Here is an 8,707-nt window from a genome sequence, read left to right as displayed (position 1 = left end):
AATGCAGTCTCAGGTCCCGCGCAATTGGATTGGAGCAGAAGCTGTGTTCCACTCACCAGCAGTCCCAAAATCCTGCGGCGGGGGTCGTGGGTAGCTGGCGGGTGTCAGGCAACCCTGCGCTCCCGCTACCCTGGCGCTGATCCGGCCGGGTGAGGCCTGTGGCCCTACTCAGGCCGGTTTCTGCTTCCCTAACTAATGCAGTCTCAGGTCCTGCGCAATTGGATTGGAGCAGAAGCTGTGCTCCACTCACCAGAAGTCTTAAGATCCTGTGGCGGGTGTTGTGGGTAGCTGGCGAGTGTCAGCAGACCCTGCGCCCCAGCTGCCCAGGTGCTTTTCTGACCGGAAGAGGGTTGTGGCCCTATGTAGGCCGGATTTCTCTCTCCCCAACCAGAGCAGTCTCAGGTCCCGCGTGATTGGACTGGAGCAGAAGCTGTGTTCCACTCACCAGCAGTCCCAAAATCCTGCGGCGGGGGTCGTGGGTAGCTGGCGGGTGTCAGGCAACCCTGCGCTCCCGCTACCCTGGTGCTGATCCGGCCGGGTGAGGCCTGTGGCCCTACTCAGGCCGGTTTCTGCTTCCCTAACTAATGCAGTCTCAGGTCCCGCGCAATTGGATTGGAGCAGAAGCTGTGTTCCACTCACCAGCAGTCCCAAAATCCTGCGGCGGGGGTCGTGGGTAGCTGGCGGGTGTCAGGCAACCCTGCGCTCCCGCTACCCCGGTGCTGATCTGGCTGGATGAGGCCTGTGGCCCTACTCAGGCTGGTTTCTGCTTCCCTAACTAATGCAGTCTCAGGTCCCGCGCAATTGGATTGGAGCAGAAGCTGTGTTCCACTCACCAGCAGTCCCAAAATCCTGCGGCGGGGGTCGTGGGTAGCTGGCGGGTGTCAGGCAACCCTGCGCTCCCGCTACCCTGGCGCTGATCCGGCCGGGTGAGGCCTGTGGCCCTACTCAGGCCGGTTTCTGCTTCCCTAACTAATGCAGTCTCAGGTCCTGCGCAATTGGATTGGAGCAGAAGCTGTGTTCCACTCACCAGCAGTCCCAAAATCCTGCGGCGGGGGTCGTGGGTAGCTGGCGGGTGTCAGGCAACCCTGCGCTCCCGCTACCCTGGCGCTGATCCGGCCGGGTGAGGCCTGTGGCCCTACTCAGGCCGGTTTCTGTTTCCCTAACTAATCCAGATTGCTCTTTCTAATTCGTTGAAGAATTGAGTTGGAATTTTGATGGGGATTGCATTGAATCTGTAGATTGCTTTTGGCAAGATAGCCATTTTTACTCTATTGATCCTGCCAATCCATGATCATGGGAGACTTTCTATCTTCGGAGTTCTTCTTTAATTTCTTTCTCCAGAGACTTGAAGTTCTTATCATACAGATCTTTTACTTCCTTAGTTAGAGTCATGCCAAGGTATGTTATATTATTTTGTGACTATTGAGAAGGGTGTTGTTTCCCTAATTTCTTTCTCAGCCTGTTTATCCTTTGTGTAGAGAAAGGCCATTGACTTGTTTGAGTTAATTTTATATCCAGCTACTTCATTGAAGCTGTTTATCAGGTTTAGGAGTTCTCTGGTGGAATTTTTAGGGTCACTTATGTATACTATCATATCATCTGCAAAAAGTGATATTTTGACTTCTTCCTTTCCAATTTGTATCCCCTTGATCACCTTTTGTTGTCGAATTGCTCTAGCTAGGACCTCAAGTACAACGTTGAATAGGTAGGGAGAAAGTGGGCAACCTTGTCTAGTCCCTGATTTTAGTGGGATTGCTTCCAGCTTCTCACCATTTACTTTGATGATGACTACTGGTTTGCTGTAGATTGCTTTTGTCATGGTTAGGTATGGTCCTTGAATTCCTGATCTTTCTAAGACTTTTATCATGAATGGGTGTGGGATTTTGTCAAACACTTTCTCAGCATATAACGAGATGATCATGATGTTTTTGTCTTTGAGTTTGTCTATATAGTGGATTACATTGATGGATTTCCATATATTAAACCATCCCTGCATCCCTTAAATGAAACCTACTTGGTCAGGATGGATGATTGTTTTGATGTGTTCTTGGATTCGGTTAGTGAGAATTTTATTGAGTATTTTTGCATCAATATTCATAAGGGAAATTGGTCTGAAGTTCTCTATCTTTGTCGGGTCTTTCTGTGGTTAAGTATTAGAGTAATTGTGGCTTCATAGAATGAATTGGGTAGAGTACCTTCTACTCCTATTTTGTGGAATAGTTTGTGAAGAACTGGAATTAGATCTTCTTTGAAGTTCTGCTAGAACTCTGCACAAACCCCATCTGGTCCTGGGCTTTTTTTGGTTGGGAGACTATTAATGACTGCTTCTATTTTTTAGGGGATATAGGAATGTTTAGATAATTAACCTGATCCTGATTTAAGTTTGGTACCTGGTATCTGTCTAGAAATTTGTCCATATCATCCAGGTTTTCGAGTTTTGTTGAGCATAGCCTTCTGTAGAAGGATCTGACAGTATTTTAGATTTCTTCAGGATCCTTTGTTATGTCTCCCTTTTCATTTCTGATTTCATTAATTAGGATGCTGTCCCTGTGCCCTGTAGTGAGTCTGGCTAAGGGTTTATCTATCTTGTTGATTTTCTCAAAGAACCAGCTCCTTGTTTGGTTGATTCTTTGAATAGTTCTTTTTTCCACTTGGTTGATTTTGCCCCTGAGTTTGATTATTTCCTGCCATCTACTCCTCTTGGGTGAATTTGCTACCTTATGTTCTAGAGCTTTTAGGTGTTTTGTCAAGCTGTTAGTGTGTGTTCTCTCTAGTTTCTTTTTGGAGGCACACAGAGCTATGAGTTTTTCTCTTAGAAATGCTTTCATAGTATCCCATAAGTTTGGGTATGTTGTGGCTTCATTTTCATTAAACTCTAAAAAGTCTTTAATTTCTTTCTTTATTCCTTCCTTGACCAAGGTATCATTGAGAACAGTGTTGTTCAGTTTCTATGCGAATGTTGGCTTTCCATTATTTATGTTGTTATTGAAGATCAGCCTTAGTCCATGGTGATCTGATAGGATGCATGGGACAATGTCAATATTTTTGTATCTGTTGAGGCCTGTTTTGTGACCAATTATATGGTCAATTTTGGAGAAGGTACCATGAGGTGCTGAGAAGAATGTATATCCTTTTGTTTTAGGATAAAATGTTCTGTAGATATCTGTTAGATCCATTTGTTTCATAACTTCTATCAGTTTCACTGTGTCCCTGTTTAGTTTCTGTTTCCATGATCTGTCCATTGATGAAAGTGGTGTGTTGAAGTCTCCCACTCTTATTGTGTGAGGTGCAATGTGTGCTTTGAGCTTTACTAAAGTTTCTTTAATGAATGTGGCTGCCCTTGTATTTGGAGCATATTCAGAATTGAGAGTTCCTCTTGGAAGATTTTACCTTTGATAAGTATGAAGTGCCCCTCCTTGTCTTTTTTAAAAACTTTGGGTTGGAATTCAACTTTATTAGATATTAGAATTACTACTCCAGCTTGTTTCTTCAGACCATTTTCTTGGAAAATTGTTTTCCAGCCTTTCATTCTGAGGTAATGTCTGTCTTTTTCCCTTAGTTGGGTTTCCTATAAGCAGCAAAATGTTGGGTCCTGTTCGTGTAGCCAGTCTGTTAGTCTATGTCTTTTTATTGGGGAATGAGTCCATTGATATTAAGAGATATTAAGGAAAAGTAATTGTTGCTTCCTATTATTTTTGTTGTTAGAGTTGGCATTGTTTTCTTGTGACTGTCTTCTTTTAGGTTTGTTGAAGGATTACTTTCTTGCTTTTTCTAGGATGTGGTTTCCATCCTTGTATTTGTTTTTTTCTATTGTCCTTTGAAGGGCTGGATTCGTGGAAAGATAATGTGTGAATTTGGTTTTGTCGTGGAATACTTTGGTTTCCCCATCTATGGTAAAGTAAAAGTTTGGCTGGGTATAATAGCCTGGGCTGGCATTTGTGTTCTTTTAGTGTCTGTATAACATCTGTCCAGGATCTTCTGTCTTTCATAGTCTCTGTTGAATATCTGGTGTAATTCTGATAGGCGTGCCTTTATATGTTACTTGACCTTTCTCCCTTTCTGCTTTTAATATTCTATCTTTATTTAGTGTATATGTTGTTCTGATTATTATGTGTTGGGAGGAATTTCTTTTCTGGTTCAGTCTCTTTGGAGTTCTGTAGGCTACTTTTATGTTCATGGGCATGTCTTTCTTTAGGTTTGGGGAGTTTTCTTCTATAATTTTTTGAAGATATTTGCTGGCCATTTAAGTTGAAAATCTTCATTCTCATCTACTCCTATTATCTGTAGGTTTGGTCTTCTCATTGTGTCCTGGATTTCCTGGATGTTTTGAGTTAGGATCTTTTTGCATTTTGTATTTTCTTTGATTGTTGTGCCGATGTTCTCTATGGAATCTTCTGAACCTGAGATTCTCTCTTCCATCTCTTGTATTCTGTTGCTGATGCTAGCATCTATGGTTCCAGATTTCTTTCCTAGGGTTTCTATCTCCAGCGTTGCCTCACTTTGGGTTTTCTTTATTGTGTCTACTTCCCTTTTTAGGTTTAGTATGGTTTTGTTCATTTCCATCACCTGTTTGAATGTGTTTTCTTATTTTTCTTTAAGGACTTCTACCTGTTTGGTTGTGTTTTCATGTTTTTTTTTTAAGGACTTGTAACTCTTTAGCTGTGTTCTCCTGTATTTCTTTAAGTGAGTTATTAAAGTCTTTCTTGATGTCCTCTACCATCATCATAAGATATGCTTTTAAATTCAAGTCTAGCTTTTTGGGTGTGTTGGGGTGCCCAGGACTAGCTGAAGTGGGAGTGCTGGGTGCTGATGATGGTGAGTGGTCTTGGTTTCTGTTAGTAAGATTCTTATGTTTGCCTTTCGCCATCTGGTAATCTCTGGAGTTAGTTGTTATAGTTGTCTCTGGTTAGAGCATATTCCTCTCCTGATTCTGTTAGCCTCTATCAGCATACATGGGAGACTAGCTCTCTACTGAGTTTCAGTGGTTAGAGCACTCTGCAGGTAAGCTCTACTCTTGCAGGGAAGGTGCACAGATATCTGGCGTTCGGACATGCCTCCTGGCAGAAGATGAAGGCCCGAAACAGGGCCTGTCCCAGAAGCTGTTAGCTTCTGTAGTCCAGACTCTCACCTGTGCAGAATAGTCTTAGAGGGACCTGAGATTCAAAATGGCAAAGCCCTCCCGGGTGGCGTGTACACCTCTCCTCTGGCAGGAAAGGTGCCCAGATGTCTGGAGCCTGAAATGGTGTATGCCTCAGAAGCCCTGTGGCTTCTGCCTGTCCCAGAAGCAGTTAGATTCTGTATTCCACACTCTCACCTGAGCAGACTAAGTCTCAGTGGGATCCGGGAACCAAGATGGCTCCCCGGGGTCTGGTAGCCTTTTCAGATTTAAAATCTCCTTGTTGCTTTTCATCTAGGTTACTTTTCTGATTATCTGAATCTTTGGTTTTTTTTTTTTCAATACTGAACAGACTTCTTTTCCATTTTATTACCTTAATGTTTATTTTTTATACTCTGAATAGCTTTATACAAGTACGCAATGTATTGTGATGGTATTCACCTCATTACTGTCTTTGAACTCCCTCCTATTCTTTTTTTTAATTTTTAATATTTTTTTATTATGTATTTTCCTCAATTACATTTCCAATGCTATCCCAAAAGTCCCCCATACCCCCCCCCCCCACTTCCCTACCCACCCATTCCCATTCTTTTGGCCCTGGCATTCCACGGTACTGGGGCATATAAAGTTTGCAAGTCCAATGGGCCTCTCTTTCCAGTGATGGCCGACTAGGCCATCTTTCGATACATATGCAGCTAGAGACAAGAGCTCCGGGGTACTGGTTAGTTCATCATGTAGTTCCCCCTATAGGGTTGCAGATCCCTTTAACTCCTTGGGTACTTTCTCTAGCTTCTCCATTGGGAGCCCTGTGATCCATCCAATAGCTGACTGTGAGCATCCACTTCTGTGTTTGCTAGGCCCCGACAGAGTCTCACAAGAGACAGCTATATCTGGGTCCTTTCAGCAAAATCTTGCTAGTGTATGCAATGGTGTCAGCGTTTGGAAGCTGATTATGGGATGGATCCCTGGATATGGCAGTCTCTAGATGGTCCATCCTTTCATCACAGCTCCAAACTTTGTCTATGTAACTCCTTCCATGGGTGTTTTGTTCCCAATTCTAAGAAGGGGCATAGTGTCCACACTTTGGTCTTCATTCTTCTTGAGTTTCATGCGTTTAGCAAATTGTATCTTATATCTTGGGTATCCTAAGTTTTGGGCTAATATCCACTTATCAGTGAATACATATTGTGTGAGTTCCTTTGTGATTGTGTTACCTCACTCAAGATGATGCCCTCCAGGTCCATCCATTTGGCTAGGAATTTCATAAATTCATTCTTTTTAATAGCTGAGTAGTACTCCATTGTGTAAATGTATCATAATTTCTGTATCCATTCCTCTGTTGAGGGGCATCTGGGTTCTTTCCAGCTTCTGGCTATTATAAATAAAGCTGCTATGAACATAGTGGAGCATGTGTCCTTCTTACTGGTGGGGACATCTTCTGGATATATGCCCAGGAGAGGTATTGCTGGATCCTCCAGTAGTACTATGTCCAATTTTCTGAGGAACCGCCAGACTGATTTCTAGAGAGGTTGTACAAGCTTGCAATCCCACCAACAATGGAGGAGTGTTCCTCTTTCTCCACATCCTCGCCAGCATCTGCTGTCACCTGAATTTTTGATCTTAGCCATTCTGACTGGTGTGAGGTGGAATCTCAGGGTTGTTTTGATTTGCATTTCCCTGATGATTAAGGATGTTGAACATTTTTTCAGGTGCTTCTCAGCCATTTGGTATTGCTCAGGTGAGAATTCTTTGTTCAGTTCTGAGCCCCATTTTTAATGGGGTTATTTGATTTTCTGGAGTCCACCTTCTTGAGTTCTTTATGTATATTGGATATTAGTCCCTTATCTGATTTAGGATAGGTAAAGATCCTTTCCCAATCTGTTGGTGGTTTTTTTGTCTTATTGATGGTGTCTTTTGCCTTGCAGAAGCTTTGCAGTTTCATGAGGTCCCACTTGTCAATTTTCGATCTTACAGCACAAGCCATTGCTGTTCTATTCAAGAATTTTCCCCCTGTGCCCATATCTTCAAGGCTTTTCCCCACTTTCTCCTCTATAAGTTTCAGTGTCTCTGGTTTTATGTGAAGTTCCTTGATCCACTTAGACTTGACCTTAGTACAAGGAGATAGGAATGGATCAATTCACATTCTTCTACATGATAACAACCAGTTGTGCCAGCACCATTTGTTGAAAATGCTGTCTTTCTTCCACTGGATGGTTTTAGCTCCCTTGTCGAAGATCAAGTGACCGTAGGTGTGTGGATTCATTTCTGGGTCTTCAATTCTATTCCATTGGTCTACTTGTCTGTCACTATACCAGTACCATGCAGTTTTTATCACAATTGCTCTGTAGTAAAGCTTTAGGTCCGGCATGGTGATTCCACCAGAGATTCTTTTATCCTTGAGAAGAGTTTTTGCTATCCTAGGTTTTTTGTTATTCCAGATGAATTTGCAGATTACACTTTCTAATTCGTTGAAGATTTGAGTTGGAATTTTGATGGGGATTGCATTGAATCTGTAGATTGCTTTTGGCAAGATAGCCATTTTTACAATGTTGATCCTGCCAATCCATGAGCATGGGAGATCTTTCCATCTTCTGAGATCTTCTATAATTTCTTTCTTCAGAGAATTGAAGTTTTTATTATACAGATCTTTCACTTCCTTAGTTAGAGTCACGCCAAGATATTTTATATTATTTGTGACTATTGAGAAGGGTGTTGTTTCCCTAATTTCTTTTTTATTTTTTTATTTTTTTGCTTTTCGAGATAGGGTTTCTCTGTGTAGTCGTGACTGTCCTGGAACTCACTCTGTAGCCCAGTCTGGCCTCGAACTCAGAAATCCACCTGCCTCTGCCTCCCGAGTGCTGGGATTAAAGGCGTGCGCCACTAAGCCTGGCTTCCTAATTTCTTTCTCAGCCTGTTTATTCTTTGTGTAGAGAAAGGCCATTGATTTGTTTGAGTTAATTTTATATCCAGCTACTTCACCGAAGCTGTTTATCAGGTTTAGGAGTTCTCTGGTGGAATTTTTAGGGTCACTTATATATACTATCCTATCATCTGCAAAAAGTGATATGTTGACTTCATCTTTTCCAATTTGTATCCCCTTGATCTCCTTTTGTTGTTTAATTGCTCTGGCTAGGACTCAAATTCCATCCATTTTTCTGTAAATCATTTTTTTATTTACAGCTGGATACAATTCTATTATATGTAATGCCATAGGTATTTTTTGATTGCAATAATAAAAGGTCAAGAAATTTAGAGAAGAAAGGGTTTATTTAGGGCTTACAGTTTCAGCAAGTTAGAGTCTATGACCATAATGGTGGATAGCATGGGAGCATGAAGGCATGCAGTAACTAAAGTTTTACAGATTGAGACGCAACATGAGTCAAAGCCAGAATTTTGTGAAATCTCAAAGCTCACTCATAATGACACACTTCCTTCAACAAGGCCACACTTTCTAATCCTTCTCAAGCAGTTTCACCAATTAAAGTCACATTTGTCAAATATATGGGCCTATGAGGGCATTCTCATTCAAAGGAACACATGTACAAAAATTTAATTATTATTTCATTTTATTTATTTATATTTCAAATGTTG

The sequence above is a fragment of the Mus caroli genome, unplaced genomic scaffold (genome assembly GCF_978045245.1).
Source record: "Mus caroli unplaced genomic scaffold, Mus_caroli_1 scaffold_5, whole genome shotgun sequence".
NCBI lineage: Eukaryota > Metazoa > Chordata > Mammalia > Rodentia > Muridae > Mus > Mus caroli.
This window is presented reverse-complemented; position numbering follows the sequence as displayed.